Here is an 18,618-nt window from a genome sequence, read left to right on the forward strand (position 1 = left end):
TTCCATACCACACTATCATGGTTCCTGGCACGTAGTAAGTGCTTAACAAATCTATTAACAATCCTCACCCTGCTGGGTTTCTCTGTGATGCTTCCAGCAGCTCAGCACTCTACAAAGTCCAAACAGCTTAAAAGGTGAAAATTTGCACTCTACTGAAAACAGTTCTAAACAGGAGGCCAGGAGGTAAGGTTCCTAGTCTTAGATCTGTCTAGACACTTGCATTCACTTTCCTCATCTATAAAACACGCTAGGTGCATTCAATATTTCTAAGAGCAAAATTCTAATAAGAGTCTACATTTTTAAAGGAAGAGGCTATAGATGCATTTTTAAGGCAGCAAAGAGTTAGAACCCTAGCTGTACCGTTTGCTGGTGACCTTGGGCAATTTATTTAACCCCTCTAAAATTCAGTTTCTTCTTCTGTTAAGTAGGAAGAGTAAACAACACTAGCTTCACAGAACTGCTATGAGGGTCAGATGAAATAACGTATGTAAAGCGCTGGGTACAATGCTTGGCACTAAGAGCTCAAAAATTATTCGGGATTATTATTTGGGATTCCTCTTCTTACTAATATTCTTTATATTTGTTCTTGTTTTGCTACATATCTGCTCTCTCTTCTCTGAGCCAGAAACAAGTGAATATTTCTTCATCCAGTTAGAATCTATTGAGAAAGGCCATCAAGGAGAGTAAATCTTACAGCTTTAATGCATAAAGGACAAAGTAACATCAAAGGGTCATTGAACTGGATAGTTTTTGAACACTTTAATACGCAGATTCTTTCTATTATAGGTATCATCATATTTTACAGTATGGCACAAATTAAATTCTAAATTACAGTAAAGGACTGGGGTGATTATGTTTGTCAAAGAAACGCATGGATTTTAAAGACTACACAGTAGTACCAAACAAACTATTATGGAAGGAGCATTGAATTGTGCAAAGGATACATCATATTCATCCATATTCCACCCTAGGTACTATCACAAGAATACTGACTTCTTGTTGCTGTTGTTTAGTCGCTAAATCATGTCTGATACTTTTGTGACCCCATGGACTGTAACCCACCAGGTTCCTTTGTCCATGGGATGTCCCAGGCAAGAATTACTGGAGTGGGCTGCCAGTCCCTTCTCCAAGAGATCTTCCTGATCCAGGGATCAAACTTGTGTCTCTAGCATTGCAGGTGAATTCTTTATCACTAAGCTGCCAGGGAAGCCAAAAATCATACAAAATCACCACATGAAGGAACTGGGACTTGGATATGCAGCAAACTTGCAAACGTCACAGAATAGGTGAATGGCAGAAATGAGATGCAAACTCTGGCTGGCAATTTCCTGAGGGATGGCTAAGAGTCTCAGGGTACAATTACCTGCTTCTCTCTGTTCCACTTCAGGAAACACAACAGCCAGCCAAGAAGCAACACACGTGGTGGTTATGATCAGGAACTTTGACTTCTGAAGTATGAAAGACACACAGTTTAAAGGAATCACCTAAATACTTAGCAGAAATATCTTTAAATATCTGAATTATTAGCAGGTTGATTACAAAATTTTTCAAGATTTTTTTAATTTGTTTTAATTGGTGGATGATTGCTTAACAATATTGTGTAGGTTTCTGCTGTACAATACTGCAAATCAGTCATAATTATATATGCTGCTGTTGCTGTTCAATCGCTCAGTCATATCTGACTCTTTGCAACCCCATGGACTGCAGCACGCGAGGCTTTCCTGTCCTTCACTATCTCCTGGAGTTTGCTTAGACTCATGTTTATTGAGTCAACGATGTCATCCAACCATCTCATCGTCTGTATACATATATATATATATATATATATATATATATATATCTCACTTCTTTCTTGATACAATCCTTTATTTTTAAGCAAGCATATTTGTTTGAAAATATACTGACTTTTCATTTCTCATAGTCATAGAACAGCTTCTAAAAAAGAACTAAAATTGTTGTAGAGCCCCTATCTTTCTTATGGAATCACCTTTCAGGGAAACACATCTATCTAAGAATATTTAAACATGATTTTTAAAACAAAAAGTTCTTGAAATTGCTAAAAATAATTTTGAAATATTTTCCCATTGAGTTTAGTGAATTTGTGCTACATATTTCAAATATCATTCAAATATGTCTATTTTGTGTGATATTTGCCATATAAGAACAAAGACTAAAATGAAACTTCCAATTTAAATTTATTACTGAAAGAATAACAGGTATATCTTTGCTATTATGTTCAACACAGTACAGAAACAGAATATTCCATTTCTACAAAGTACAAGCTTCACTGAAGTATATACTTTGAATAAAGTAATGCAAGGAAGGCAGTCATTGCTAGTGCATATCGATTAAGAACTAATGATGAGAAATTAGTTTGGTTATTGCAGACCCAACAAAAATGTCTATGTCCTAGAAAATATGGTGTGCAAAAGAAAAAAAAAAAAAAACTTAGAATTCTTGGAATTCTAAGTCTGAAAATAATGTAATTAATGATGCAAATGTAAAATTATTTGACTGTTAGAACTTTGTAGATTATCTTTTAAGAAGATGGTATTTTGTGGGCTCTCTAATGGATTTGGGGTGATGCAGATATGGGGTCTGGTATCCAAATAACTTTTTAGTGCAGCTGAGTAATACCTTCTAAGAAATTTCTGAACAAGCAAACAGTTCTACACTTCAATGCTAGATTCCTTAGCTGTCATCCTCACCAGAATGTGGATTTGGTTTTAAAAGATTTTTCTCTATTGTAGCAATCTTGTGCTATATAGTATGTTGATTTCAAATGAGGCTTTCATTTTCCTAAGATTAAGTGCATCCTTTCTCTCCTGCTGCTGCTGCTGCTAAGTCGCTTCAGTCGTGTCTGACTCTGTGCGACCCCATAAACGGCAGCCCACCAGGCTCCGCCATCCCTGGGATTCTCCAGACAAGAATACTGCAGTGGGTTGCCATTTCCTTCTCCAATGCATGAAAGTGAAAAGTGAAAGTGAAGTCGCTCAGTCATGTCCGACTCTTAGCGACCCCATGGATTGCAGCCCACCAGGCTCCTCGGTCCATGGGATTTTCCAGGCAAGAGTACTGGAGTGGGGTGCCATCGCCTTCTCCTTTCTTTAGATAAAATAAATAACTCAAGTTTAAATGACTTTAACAACCAATCTAACAAAAAAAATCATCATATCAGAAGGTCAAGATAATACAACTTTTCTTTATTTCCTGATGGAGTTCGTTGGAAAGGGGTAACAGGGAGGGTGGATGGAAGGACTTATTTTCTGTATGTTATTTCATAAACAAAAATATTTCTGGCCCTTACATTTCAAAGTTCAAATAATCTCACTGTTTTGGAAAGTATTCTCCAATTTCTCCATGTTGCATGTTTCTCTTTCCTGTTTTTAAGCTTTTATTGCAGTTGTTAGTATATAGACTAGAAGATAATCTTGGAGGTCATCTAATAATGTAAGACCCTCATTTTACATATGAGGAAAGTGAAATGATTATTTTTTTAAACTTGCTTAAATTTCTCAAGGCTTTCTCAAGGCTATATATATATATATATGTATATAAGTATATACATTTAAGTTGTTCATCTGATCCAAAGCTCCAGATAATGATAATTAATACAGTCAGTGTCAACCAATTAGTAGAGGAGGATTTCATAGAACATGCTACAAATTTGTTTCTCTTGTTTCACACGTTTGAACAGATTTCTTTCATAATTATAATTTCATGCATCTGAGTCACCACCATCTCTCCCAACTATTGCAATTGTCTCTGTGCTCCCATCCTGTCCCTCTTTGGTCCACTCAGAGTAGTCAGAATTATCTTTTTTCATCAAAACTCCAAGTATTTTTCTTTCCTGCTACAATATCCTAAGGTCTCTGTCATTTGTGTTATAAATTCCACACACAAATCAATTTTGTCCTTGTTCACCTCTATAGCTCTACGCCAAGCTTCACCTGGTTTAAGGCTTTCACAAGAGCTGTTATGTTAACATCCCTCTGGGTGAAATTTCTTCTGATCTTCAAAAAGCTGGCTTCTTCTAATTATTTAGGTTGCATATTAAATGTCACCTTCTCCCGGAGTCCTTTCCTGACCCCACAATATAATTTTCTAGACACATTAAACCTCTATCCCTTACATTTTAATTCTTTGCATAGAAATTCTGGCTATAAGCTTTTTCCTGTTTACCCATCATTATCTGTTTCTGTATTTTCTGATTTCCTTCCCCATATTCTCGAATTTGAGCTGCCTTTGAACAGAGATTTGGCCCATCCATGGTCACTGTTGTAACCCAGTGTCTATCAGCATACCTCATAGCTTGTATAAAGTAAGTGTGTGTGTGTGCGTGTGTGTGTTCAGTTGCTCAGTCGTGTCTGACTCTTTATAATCCCATGCATGTAGCCCACCAGGCTCTCCTGTCCATGGAATTTTCATTGAAGTGGGTTGCCATTTCCTCCTCCAGGGGATCTTACCAATCCAGGGATTGAAACCATGTCTCTTGTGTCTCCTGCATTGGCAGACAGATACTTTATGCTGAGACACCTGGGAAGAACTTAACAAAGATCTGATGCTTAGACAAATGAATAAACCATATTTATTTTTTATATGTTGTACATATCTTGGTTTAAAATAGAAAGAAAATAATTAGTTATTACTATAACTCAGTATTATGTTAAGTAACAAGAGGCCAACAGGATTTGTGATACCAAGTTAACGATTTTTATGGAAAGCATAAAATAATAATAATAATATTGGTCACCATTTGCTACTACCAGTCCACATGAGTATTAATTTTGCCAATTGTTGGAAAAGAAAAATGAATAGACAAATAAATTAGAAACTAATAGAAGAATATACAAATGATTTGTCAATTATATCTCAATAAAGCTGAAATAATTTGGCTCAATAAATACTCAGTAAATCCATACTTTGGCTACCTGATGATAAGAGACAATTCACTGGAAAAGAACCTGATGCTGGAAAAGATTGAAGGCAAAAGGAGAAGGGGGCAGTGAGGATGAGATTATTAGATAGCATCACCAACTCAATGGACATGAGTTTGAGCAAACTCCAGGAGATGGTGAAGGACAGGGAAGCTTGGTGTGCTGCCGTCCATGGGGTCACAAAGAGTCACACAACTTAGCAACTGAACAACAACATAGCTGAAAAAGGGGGCATACAAATGTCAACCTGATTTCACATTTTATATATTAAAACAGCCCTACTTTTCTGAGTGACCTCATAAAATGTAAATTATATGAATTTGAAATTATGAAGTTGAACTATACTAAAGAAATAGGTTTCGGGGGATTTCATTTTACACTAAAAGGAAGAAAAATTCCAACAATTATTTTAGTCTTCCTGGATGAAATGATCATTTTAAAGTTTGGGGAATATCATCTTTAGCTTTTTGTTAGTTTGTTTCACCCTCATTATGTAAGAGATGAATCTTGTGTAGTTTGTGTCTACTGAGTATTTTAACTGTTTTGAAATCTGTTTCCTTGAGAAGAACAAGTCACTTGGAGCAACCCAGTAAGAGTTCTGTGTTTGAAACTTCCATAAAGCTTTAACTATCCCCACAAAAGTGTGATCCCTGAGTTTCTGCCTTTTCTGGTCAGATGTGTTAGCTCTATCTGTACCTGTCTATATCTTGGAAAGCCACATCAGATGAATGACATCATTAGAACACATGGCTGGTCAAAACATGCTCACAGAAGTGGTGGCACCTTAATTTACTCTTCTGAAAATAAACCATGAAATCTTCTCTATGAGTATTAAAGACACTACCCTTTAAGAAACTTACATAAAATGTGATGTAGTTTAAAAGGAGAATCATAAAATATTAAACCCATTATTTGAAATTCCTGTTATTACATCAGTTATTTATTTACTTATACTATATTTCTGGAAATCTCGTTCACTTGCAACAATTTTAATAATATGTTTGTTCCTTACTCCTAAGTTAGAAACTTCCACTACTCAAATGTTTCCTATGTTTCCAATGTCAAAATGTGAAACAGCCTCTGTAGTTAACCTGGAGCTTTCATGGCAGTGAGTTCAGTTAGGCTAGTATATAGAAGTACCCAGTCTTGAAAGCTGGTCCCATTCCCTTGGACTCCCGAAGGACTAAGAAGTTAACCTGAGTGCTCATCTAGACACGTTTGGTCCACAGTTTCCAATCTTGAATGTACATTGTAATCATATTTGGAGCTTAGCCACAAAATAAAATATTGATGCACAGGCCATTCTGCCCCAGAGATTCTAATTTTAAATCTTTTGGTATCTGTCCACCCCACATGTTTTGCAGAGATGTTCCCATGAAGGCACAATGCCTTTGCCAGTATCCCAAATGACTGAAAATAAAACAACGGTTTATTAAAAGTAACACTGCCTCTTGAGATTTTGTTTTTTTCCTCTGTTCCTTTTCTCCACAGTATTTGATGCTTCTCGCCAGCTGTTAATGTAAACTAATATGATTGTATATGCAATGCTTCTTTTCTCTGACCACACCCCCCAATCAATTATATTCTATCTGATATAGTCTTGGTCACACCTACCCTTTTTGATATGATTATTTAAGTCTACTTTAAAAGCAGTTACTCAGCTGCCCTGCAGATGTCAGACTTTCTGGCACCAGAGGTGTGGCAGACCTGCTGCCCCCAGGATGTTGGGGCAGAGAGGAACCCAGCACTATGCTCAGTGCTCAGAATAGTGGGCACCAAGAATGGTTTGTAGCTGGACATCGCCAGGAAAAAAGAAAAGCTGCCTCAGTTCCCCGTATGCGTTCATAACTAACACTTTCCCCAAAATTAACAAAGACATCTGTGTCCAAAATATTGAGTGTCTGAAAAAAGGAAAAACAAAATGCAAAATATAATTGCATTTCTTTTTAGGGTGAGAGAGAGGGAGGAGCAAGCAGAAGAGCTGGAAAGAGGTAACAATGTAGAGAGAGAGATTAAGGTTGATTGATGTGACAGGTACAAATCTCTTCCCAAAACTCACATATGGAAGACATATAACTTCATTTTTTTTGCAACAAACTGAAGCTATCTTAACCTAAAGTTAAGTTTCATTTTGAGCCCTTATTCTACAAGAAAGAACACTAAAATCTCAGATGAGTAGACCATTACTCACATCCCTACTTCACTGATTTTTTTCGTAGAGATTCATATAATGGAACTTGAAGGAATTATCAGGAATTGATATGGAGTCAATTTACTTCAGTGTTGTAATAACTGTCCTTCCATCACCACCACTAAATGCTTCTACACACTTTTACACACTCCTTAGTAGGATGAGATACTCTTCCAGGTTGAGAACCAATAGGTTGGCTGAAAGGTGAAATGGGCAAGGAGTTCAGAAAAATATTGCACCAAAAATTGTTTAAAATTGAAAAATACTATCATGTCTATTTGTATATACATAGAAAAATGTAAAAAAGTTAACATTAGCTAATTTTATATTGCGAGATTATATGATTTTAAATGATTTTTATCTTTTTGTTCATTTTTTTAAAATAAATGATTTATTTTATAATAAGAAAAAAAATTAAAGCATCTTTTAAGAGTCAATGAAGTGAAGTAAAACTTACTAACTGATTAACTCAGCACTCAGGACAGTGGTCTCACTCTTTTTAATAAAAAACATTGGCAAGTAAAGGCTCATTCTTCCCAGTGAACTCTATGAAGGTCTCACATGTGATGTTCTTTTAAGTTTCCTTTCATTTAAGGAACCTCTGTAACCTTGGAAAAATGATTACAAGTCTAGATCACAAGCAGAGAGCTATTAGTGATATCTAAGGGGAAACAAATTGTTTTTCCTAAACATGTCTGATTATGATCATTGTATGTACATAATATTTACACATTTTGTGAAAAACATGTTAAATTTAAATGTTAAACACTGTTCGAGAATTCTACATAGTTATTTGAGTTGTAGAACAGGGACAGAGAGACATTTCACATGGAATTAAAGTCTTATTTAGGTTAGCTATTGCACTGATAAATTTAATACTGCTCTTGCTCAGTACTCAGAAATTAAAATTTAAAGACTTAAAAAGGTAAGACTTTGGCCCCTGAAGATGGGAATTATATGAGTGTTTATAACTGCTGTGTTAACAATCAAGTTCACACTAGCAAAAGCAGGTGAGGCAAGGGATTGAAGAGGTAAGACCCTTTCCAATTTTTCTCATCTATGTGCCTCTTAATAGATCAGGAAGTAATGATTCATGAGGCAGTGAGGCTAATAAAAACTATTTTTTACAGTAAGATAATTTTTAAATACATTTAAATTATAGAGTTTTAACTAATATCAATCTGATTTGCTTACTATTGTATCCCTCCATGAGTAGCACTGTAAGTTACACATGTTGACTGAATAATTGACTAGTTTATAAATGTTGAATGAAGTTTTCTTTTCAGTGGATATGATTTTTAGGATATTAGCGTACAATAAAATTAGTCATCTGAGAAACAAAGGTAAACTCTATTAAGACAAATTCAAGCTTAATTAACATGCTTGTTCAGTTCAGTTTGAGGAAATATGGAGTTAAGTAGTTTTTCTCTTAACTTCCCCCATATGAAAAATCCCTCTATACTTCATTTCATTCCAGAAAGGAGGCACCAGAACTTTTAGAACAGATACTCTCAAAATAGGGTACAACCCAATGGTAAACTATGTTCAAGAAAGGTCTCAAGTAATAACAAAATAAAGACATAACATTTTGGCTTTCACTTATTAAGTACTTGAGAAACCTGTGTGCAGGTCAGGAAGAAACAGTTAGAACTTGACATGGAATAGCAGACTGCTTCCAAATAGGAAAAGGAGTACGTCAAGGCTTTATATTGTCACCCTGCTTATTTAACTTACACGCAGAGTACATTATGAGAAATGCTGGGCTGGAGGAAGAACAAGCTGGAATCAAGACTGCTGGGAGAAATATCAATAACCTCAGATATGCAGATGACACCACCATTATGGCAGAAAGTGAAGAAGAACTAAAAAGCCTCTTGATGAAAGTGAAAGAGGAGACTGAAAAAGTTGGCTTAAAGCTCAACATTCAGAAAACTAAGATCACGGCATCTGGCCTCATCACTTCACGGCAAATAGATGTGGAAACAGTAGCTGACTTTATTTTTTGTGTGTTCCAAAATCACTGCAGATGGTGACTGCGGCCAACAAACTAAAAGATGCCTACTCCTTGGAAGGAAAGTTATGACCAACCTAGACAGCATATTAAAAAGCATAGATATTATTTTGCCAACAAAGGTCCATCTAGTCAAGGCTATGGTTTTTCCAGTGGTCATGTATAGATGTGAATGTTGGACCATAAAGAAGGCTGAGTGCCAAAGAACTGTCCAAGATGCTTTTGAACTGTGGTGTTGGAGAAGACTCTTAAGAGTCCCTTGGTATGTAAAGTTTAAAAATAAAATTAAATTAAATTAAAAAAATAAAATAACAAAAAAAATAAAATAAAATAACAAAAAAAAAAAAAAAAGAGTCCCTTGGACTGCAAGGAAATCCAACCAGTCCATCAGCAGATCAGTCCTGGGTGTTCACTGGAAGGACTGATGTTGAAGCTGAAACGCCAATACTTGATGCAAAGAGCTGACTCATTTGAAAAGACCCTGATGCTGGGAAAGATTGAGGGCAAGAGGAGAAGGGGACAACAGAGGATAAGATAGTTGGATGGCATCACCGACTCAATGGACATGGTTTGGGTAGACTCCAGCAGCTGGTGATGGACAGGGAGGCCTAGCGTGCTGTGGTTCATGGGGTCGCAAAGAGTTCGACACCACTGAGTGACTGAACTGAACTGAACTATTAAGTACTTAGCACTATGCTAAGTACTTATGAAATGAATATTATTACTAATATTATGAAATGAAATAAATATTATTACTAATATTTGATTTTATATGAGAAAGCTGAGAGAATAAGTGTTCATCATGTGTGGGGGGAAAAGAAACTAGAAACAGAACTCAGAATAGCTTAACCAAATCCATGGGCATCTTGAATCTGTAACCCAGTTGTGTAAGAAAAGTATAACTCCCAAAGTATTTATATTAGACAGGATAACAACAACAAATTTAAAAGTAAAGATAATGAAGCCACTCTGCCTGAGTTTGAATCTTGGCTCTGCCATTAATAAACTGAAATCTCACTCAAGTCACAAAACCTTTTCAGTCTCTGCTCTGTAAAATGGAGGTGCTAATTCTCACCAGGTAGTGGTGTGATTATGTGAATTAGTATCTATAAAGTACATATAACTGTATCATATATTTATCAGTTAGCATATGTTTAGAAAAGATGTAAGTATTGGCTCTTATTATCATACCATTTGATTACAATTATGTAAAAATGAGTGGCTATTAGTGATCACTGGAGAAAAAATAGATATTTTAATTATTTTAATTATCTGATAAATAAGCAAAAAAATGTAGTAAAATACATCTCCAGAGAAAGAAAGTATGTAAGTTACTGCCCTGCTACTTAATAGTGAGATTAACCTGGTCCAATTACAAATTAATATTTCAAAAAGAAGACACCTTAGTCCATAAATAAAACTCTCTATATTAGTGAGTTTATAGTCATATATACCATAAAACTAATATTCAAATTTAAATGGTTATGAATTATGTGTATTTTACTTTCATTAAACAAATCATACAATAGGGCTTAAAGGTATATGTGAAATTCTCCAGCAAAATTTCTAAGATGCTGAAAAGCATCTTGTTTCTTTTGCACATAAACATCAAAAGTCATGTTATTGGGGAAGAAAGACTAACTTTGCCCAGAAGCACTCCGAACACCTCACTGCATATGTTGCCTTAAATGCTGCATTATAAGAATTGGTCTTGGGGAAAAAAAAAGTTGTGAGACATTTCCTGAGTTCTAATTTGAGACTTTTTCTTTGTAAGGCACTGAAAGCAATTGGCATTTGGCTTTGTGTTATTCTATGCACCAGAGGCATGCAGTTATCAAAACAACTCTTGTGTGTTATTCCCTTACTTATTAAATTGATTTTATTAAATCTGTTCCTGGCTGATTTGCTATATGCCAAACATTCTCTTGGGATTCATTTCTAAAGAATTCATAATGGAGGTGAAAACTTTTGATGGGTATGTTTCAGAAAGTTCTGAGATTCTAATAAAATCCCCAAAGTTTGCATAAAACCCTAGAGAAAATATCCAAGTTATATAAATGTTTTTGAATTAAGTGCTAGAGAGATATAAAAAGCAATAGAATATTAATTGTCTTGTGATACAAATCAAAGAAAAGAGAAAAAGGCTTGTGACTCAATTATTAATGCAGTTTTAACTTGAATCAATGTGCCAGAATGCAGAGAATTTATAACTAAATTTCTCAAAAGGAAGTAAGCTTGACATACAATGGGCAGAATTTCACGAGAACCCAGTGCTATTTTCTACATGTCCTAATATTTTGACAAAATTGGAAATATGCAAAGAGAAAGAAAAGAGATGACTCCAACTGCAAATGATGTTGTGATTTGGGAAAATAAAATTTAAAAAGGAAAATAAGAATTGTGTCTCAGAAAGAGAACCTCAGGTTTAGATATAAATTCAAGAAAAGAGGTTTAAGAGGTCAGTTATCAAATAAGTATAGAAGAGACAAAATCTGAAACACTGGTGATACAAAAAGTCTTTTAAAACTTTAGTAAGCTGATAAGCTTTTATGCAAGTTACAAGTTCAAAGTTGAAATAGGAAAGAAAAAAAAGAAAGAAAAGAAAATGTCATAATAACTACAGGCCATCCTCAGAGAATTTGGTGAAAATGTTAACTATTTTTCTCTGCTACTTATTAGGAAGATCTGTTTTTCTCATTTCAGTGATGAAAACAAAGCTTAAATGACTATTTTGTTCTTCACAGAAAAGCGAAAGTGGTTGATTACGTTAGGTTTCGGATTACTTACAGTTTATTTCAATGAGTAAGCCCTTGAAACATACCTAGTACACATTTCATTTGTTCTCTAAAATACAGTGACCTTTTCACTTTAATATTTTATTATTGCTTAATTGCCTGCTCATAATTTCAGCATTACGCAAAATAAATCTCTGGCTTGAATTATCTGCTTAGCCCTTGGAAAACTAGGGCAACTAACAGGCCAAAGAATGATGAGAAAATGTGGAATGAAGATGCTTAGGTAAATTGGAGAGTCAAACAATGGCTATTTGCAGGATTATATTTAGCTAGAATCTTGAATATTTTGCTCTTCAAAACAATCTACCATTTTGCCTATCTCTCTCCAACACTGACTCTATTCCCAATTCTCCATTAATATTATGTCTTATATCTACTTGCTCCTCTATCTATTAAGTTAATGTTTAAGGGGAAAATATAAGCTGATACACAAGAAGTTATTATGGTTGATCTTTGTATCCCATTTAGACACAGCTTGCTGAAGTAATAATTTAGAATGTTTATTTAATACCTACTATTAAGGCATGTGCTAAGCACGGGGAATACAATTATGAAAGACAAACGTTCCCCCAAGAAAATTTAGAGACTGGAGTTGGGATATAGAGACGAGGAGAAAAACTCATAGTCATAATTTAATTACTGTTTTAAGAGTACACACAGAATGCTGCACAAGGAGAACAGGAAAACAATGCCACTTAAATTTAACAAGGCATGCACTATTTCTATGAGAAAGTGAACCTTAAATCAAATCACTGAGGTCAGATCCATCACACTGACTTTTCTGCCTGTTAAAAAAGAACGACTTTGGATATGGACAGTTGTGTGGGGAAAGGCAGTAAGGCCAGGTTTCCCAGGTGTAGCTAGTGGTAAAGAACCTGCCTGTCAATGTAGGAGACAGAAGAGTTGAGGATTGGATGCATGGGTCAAGAAGATCCCCTGGAGGATCTTACTTGGAAAATCCCATGGACAGAGGAGTCTCTCAGACTACAATCCTTAGGGTCTTACAGAGTCGTACACAATTTAAGCAACTTAGCATGCACACACGTGTATTTATCCTCTAGTTTCTTTAAGAGACACCAATGGGAAGCTCAGTGTCTATGCAGGGTTTGTCAATATACTGGAATATAAAAATATGCAATTCAGGCTTAGACTTTGGCAGTTCAGTCTTTGATAGATTGATGAAAGGAAACCTCCACATTGATGAGAGTGGATTTTTTACCAGGTAATTGGAAGAAGGGCATTGGTTTTTAAGGAAATGTCAGGCCATTGGGGGTGTTTTGAAAAAATAAAATTTCATTTTCCTTTCCAGACTCTTGGGGATATTGTAAAATGCTGTTTTATAATGTCATATGCAAAAACATTTACTGGAGAAGACAATGGCAACCCACTCCAGTACTCTTGCCTGGAAAATCCCATGGACAGAGGAGCCTGGTAGGCTGCAGTCCATGGGGTCACTAAGAGTCAGACACAACTGAGGGACTTCACTTTCACTTTTCACTTCCATGCATTGGAGAAGGAAATGTCAACCCACTCCAGTGTTCTTGCCTGGAGAATCCCAGGGACGGGAGTAACCCCAGTGGGCTGCCGTCCATGGGATCACACAGAGTCGGACACAACTGAAGCGACTTAGCAGCAAAAACATTTAATGAATGTTCAATAAAATAGGCTGGATGTTAGCACTTTTATATGAAAAATTGTTTTTATTTTTTTTATTTTTTTCAATTTAATCTATCATTTTTGATCAGTAGAATGTTCTTCTTGGGAAACTTCATTACAAATTTTGCATTTTTTTAAATTTTATTTTATTTTTAAACTTTACAAAATTGTTTTAGTTTTGCCAAATATCAAAATGAATCTGCCACAGGTATACATGTGTTCCCCATCCTGAACCCTCCTCCCTCCTCCCTCCTCATACAATCCCTCTGGGTCGTCCCAGTGCACGAGAAATTTAAATAAAGCACAGTCTTAGAAGACTGGTATTCTGTTAAGTGGTTCAAATGTGCATTTTTTAACTACCTATAGCCTATGTAACTGCTTGCTCATACTTAAACCATTTGGCTATGTATGTGAAGGGGTTACTGCTCAAAGAAATTCTAAATCATGAAATTTCTCTTGAGATATAAGAATACAATATGTACTTTAAATAGTGACACGTGTTCTCTAGTTACAGAAAATTTGTAAAAAATAAAAAAGTATCTATCAGGCTTCTTAGTTCAGTGGTAAAGCATCCTCCGATCAATTCAGGAGACACAGGTTGGATCCCTGGTCCAGGAAGATCCCACAAGCCGCAGAGCAATGAAGCCTGTGCTCTGCCACAACTACTGAGCCCACACTCTAGAGCCTGTGCTCCGCATCTAGAGAGTAGCCCTGGCTCTTCACAATTAGAGAAAAGCCCATGCAGCAATGAGGATCCAGTACAGACAAAAATTAAATAAATAAATAAAAATTACTTTAAAAAAAAAGTATCCACCAAGACCTCTTCAGTAGTAAAACAGCAATTATCCTCTATTTGCAATAGCTACAATGCAGTGATCAATGTGCTTTTTGAACTGCAATTGTCCATGCATGCCTTGCTATAGCTTTACTTTGATGGCCTTGGTAACAGGAACAATGACACATTTCTAATCCGCATGTAAGGAATAGGAATATCATTTCTCCACATGGCACAAATAGGAAATAATCATTTCTCCAGAGGTATAAAACACATTGGCCTTGTTTTCTTACAAGTGCTACCTCATTTGAGAGCTTTAATTTGGCTCTACTGCTTCATTTCAGAAGTCAGCTGTATTTAGCTTTATTTAGGACTTCTTGTCCTGCAAGATGACCTTATGTAATTACAGTCTTTAAATCTTCCCCTTCTTTTATTTATTTATGTGTGTGTGTGTATTTTGCCATAAAGTTATCAGTTTAGGTGCTAGTGAGGATTAGAAGGGCTATCTATAGTTATTGAGATATCTGAAGCCTGCTAATTCCGTTTTGAAGATAACACTGATCACACAGATAACCACCTCTATCAAATGCAGGCATTCAGGTGAGAAGGTGAATGCTAGATATGCTGTAGCTTTAAAACAGCTGTTCAGTTGAGAATGGATGATCAATTCCACATTAAAGTGAACTGCTGACAAGGGAATCATATCAATAGTCTTACAGTTATTACTAAGTATTAAGTGTTAGAATACTGTGTTTGGTGTTTTTGTTTTTCTTTCTCTGTTTTTCCTCTTTCTTCCTTTTTTTTTTAAGCCCCAGGATAAAAAGAAAGCCTGCAAAAGATCAATGGTAGGATGACTGTTTTCAGCTAATGGTTTGTTACATCAATGGACCTTATCTTAGCCTCAATTATATCAGCATTTACTGCAAAAGAAAACAGCACCTAAAAGTGGAGGGTAAAGTAAGAGTGGATGAGGGGAAAGAACTAAAAAGTTTTTCATCCTTAGTATTAAACCTATGATGCTGCTATAAATTTTGAAGCCAAGTTATTCTTCCTTATCACTGTATCTGATATGGGAAAATATTACTGTCATTGGTTTTATAAATTGGTGGGATGATTCAGTCTTAATTCTGTCATTCTCACTGATGGTTTACATTCTTACAGCTTTGCTCATATATTTATAGGAATGTTTTGTTTGTTTGTTTTACAGAATTAGAATAAAGTAATTTTACCAACCTCAAACACCCATTATGTACCAGGAATGATTCTTAGGTGCAGGATACACAAATATATGTCACAGATCACCATCCTGAACCTCAAGGGAATGGCCAAGTAAATACACATATGCAATATAGTATGATAAATAGGAAAAAAAAAAGTGGATACTGGGACCAGTAAGAAAGCAAACAGAAAGTGATCCTTCTGCTTGAGTGGGTATGGGGAAGGTTTTACACACACACACACACACACACACACAAAATCCTGATCAAATGCAAAGGACCCTTAAAGCATTTAAGTAACTAGGTCCAGGGTCCTTAGGATCATTAAAGCAAAATTCTGAGGGCTGCTACTCTCCTGAGATTTATGTTTCTGTTTATTCTGCTTATTGTGAGCTACAGGTAAGAAGATAAATTTGCATTGCTAATCATCTTATTTCAAAAACTGCTGATAGTTTAGTGTTGTTGTGTATGGGAAGTATGGATTAGTCAAATTTTAATGACTATTTGTTTATCTAGATTTGGGTAGAGCCAAGGGACCAGGCCTTGTTCAGTGAATCTGAAAAGGAAATCAGCATTTTTCACATATGAAACTTAAATATGGAAAGCTAAGTTATGAGCTTGCACTAATGACATGAATAAACACATATGCAATGTACAAAATATTTATTTTAAGTACATCCCACTGTGTGACACATATTGGGCACTCAAAATACAATTACTGAATGAGTCAATTTAAGAATAAACTTACACATGCTATTCTGAAACGTGTTATGCTTTTGGATCAAGATAAAACCATAATTTTAAATTCAAATTGTTTTTAAAATAAAAAAGACAAAACATTCTTTACTATAAAGTATTCTTCTTCTACTTCTTTTGTTTTTGGGTTCAATATTTCCAAGTTTCTTGAGGAACAAAATATTTGGCTATATGCAGTAATCAATGAAATGTGTATACCACAACATATAACCAATCTATAACTAGGGAAACAACACTGTAATGATCCCAAAGCTATACAAATTTAAATTAAAAAATAAAGTTAAAAATACTCTTGTCATTTGGAACTGAAAATAATATATGGGAAATGAAGTTTCTTTAAATCGGAATCAGCTCAAAACAGACCCCTTAAACACTGATCACTTCTCATATATCTTTCTACTCATTCATTCCCTGAAAATCATTCTTAGATAGGTTTTCATACATATATTTGCAAGAATCACTAAAAGACAGATGGAGAGCTTCCTCTCCTCCTAGAAGCTTACCCTTATCTTGATTCCTTTATCCCTCCACAACTTACATGGTTCCCATCCCAAATACCTTTTCTCAGTCACAGATTTCTGTTTTCTCACAGTATTCAGTTCAGTTCAGTCGCTCAGTCGTGTCCGACTCTTTGTGACCCCATGAATCACAGCACGCGAGGCCTCCCTGTCCATCACCAACTCCCAGAGTTCACTGAGATGCACATCCATCGAGTCAGTGATGCCATCCAGCCATCTCATCCTCTGTCGTCCCCTTCTCCTCCTGCCCCCAATCCCTCCCAGCATCAGAGTCTTTTCCGATGAGTCAACTCTTCTCATGAGGTGGCCAAAGTGCCCCTGTAATTTTTTCAGGTTATGATAATTTCCTTCTCAAATTAGTTACATACATAGAAATCCACACTCTGAACTTAACCTTATTTCTTGCTTTCTTAAAGAAAACAGAGTAGATTCTGAAAATAGGAAAAGATCAAGTTAGATTATCTAGAGCCATGAATTCTATCTTCCTCTAAAAATACATATTTACTTTACCACCGGCCATTTTCTTAATTTCTTATTTTATCTATCTCTGCTTTACTTTCTGATAATTCATTTTTTAATGATTTTTTAATTTGTTACTTGTGCTGATTAATAATCTAATCAATTTGCTTCTAAAATTAAGTCATTTTGGAGTTCATTAAACTGAACTAACATTTGGCCACTTTATCTATTTTATTTCTGTAACTATAAGGTGTTGATAGCTTAAAAACAATATTGATACTTTCTTTGGTCATTTTCATTTACAGGGATTATTTTTCAAAGAAAAATTTTTCTTCTTTCTCTTATGTCATATATGTTCATTCTAAAATATCATGTGCTTAACTGGACAATTAATAAACATTTACTAACCATGTGCAGAAGGGCATACCACTAGGTATTATATGGACAAGATTTAAATATCATAAATAATAATACAAAAAGCCAATTTCATACATCTCAATTTGAAAGCTCCACTGGTATAATATAACATTTCCTTAATTGAACTATCTATGCCATTAATTTCAGCTCGGTGTCAATAAAACTTCTGTTTTTTCATCCTTAATATTAACATTCAATAGCAAATACTATTAATTCTATATCCCAACCATGATTCAAATCTGTTCTCTCAAGTGATAATTTTTTCCATTATCCAAGCCACTATTGTCTCTTGTTTAGACTTCTGCAATTAATCAGTATCTCCACTTTAACTTTTGCTTCTCTCTCTTTCTATACTTCACACAGCAATATTATATCTGTCCCTCTGTCTCTATCAGTTCGTCCATCCACCACCCTATTCATCCATCCATCCACTCATTTATTTCAATATGATATATAGAACTTGCCAGTCTTCCTTTTCTTGCAGAAAATTTAGCCACACTGATAATTCAGTTCCTTTTAGTTATCTGAAATAGCCTAGCTTTCTTCCTGCCTTCAGGCTTTACACATTCTGTTACTTTTGCCTCAGAAGTTCATTACTCTATTCTTCACTTTTAGATAAGCTGAAAAGGCACTCATATTGAGAAAAATTTTTCTCCTTCCAGACCCACATTGTCCAATGTATGTAATGTGAGTCAAAACTGCAAACTGCATATGTAATTTAAAATTTTCTCCTATCTACATTTAAATATGTAAAAAGAAACAGGTACAATTAAATTTTAATAATGTATATACTTTTAATACAATATATCAAAATTGTCTTTAAATATGAAAATGACACAAAATTATTAATGAGATATTCTATATTCTTTTTTAATAAGTCTTCAAA

General features: G+C 35.1%; 1 protein-coding gene and 1 non-coding gene across 5 annotated transcripts in view; one reads left to right on the top strand and one right to left on the bottom strand.

The window, feature by feature from the left end:
* The window catches only part of ERBB4 (erb-b2 receptor tyrosine kinase 4), a 1,293,114-nt gene that overhangs the window by 750,580 nt on the left and 523,916 nt on the right, over positions 1 to 18,618 (bottom strand). The gene's annotated exons all lie outside the window — the stretch shown is intronic.
* LOC129648118 (small nucleolar RNA SNORA17) lies at positions 6,647 to 6,738 on the top strand. The gene has a single exon (XR_008712701.1). It is a non-coding gene; the product is annotated as a small nucleolar RNA SNORA17 (small nucleolar RNA).

This window comes from Bubalus kerabau, chromosome 3 (assembly GCF_029407905.1).
Source record: "Bubalus kerabau isolate K-KA32 ecotype Philippines breed swamp buffalo chromosome 3, PCC_UOA_SB_1v2, whole genome shotgun sequence".
NCBI classification, from domain to species: Eukaryota; Metazoa; Chordata; class Mammalia; order Artiodactyla; family Bovidae; genus Bubalus; species Bubalus kerabau.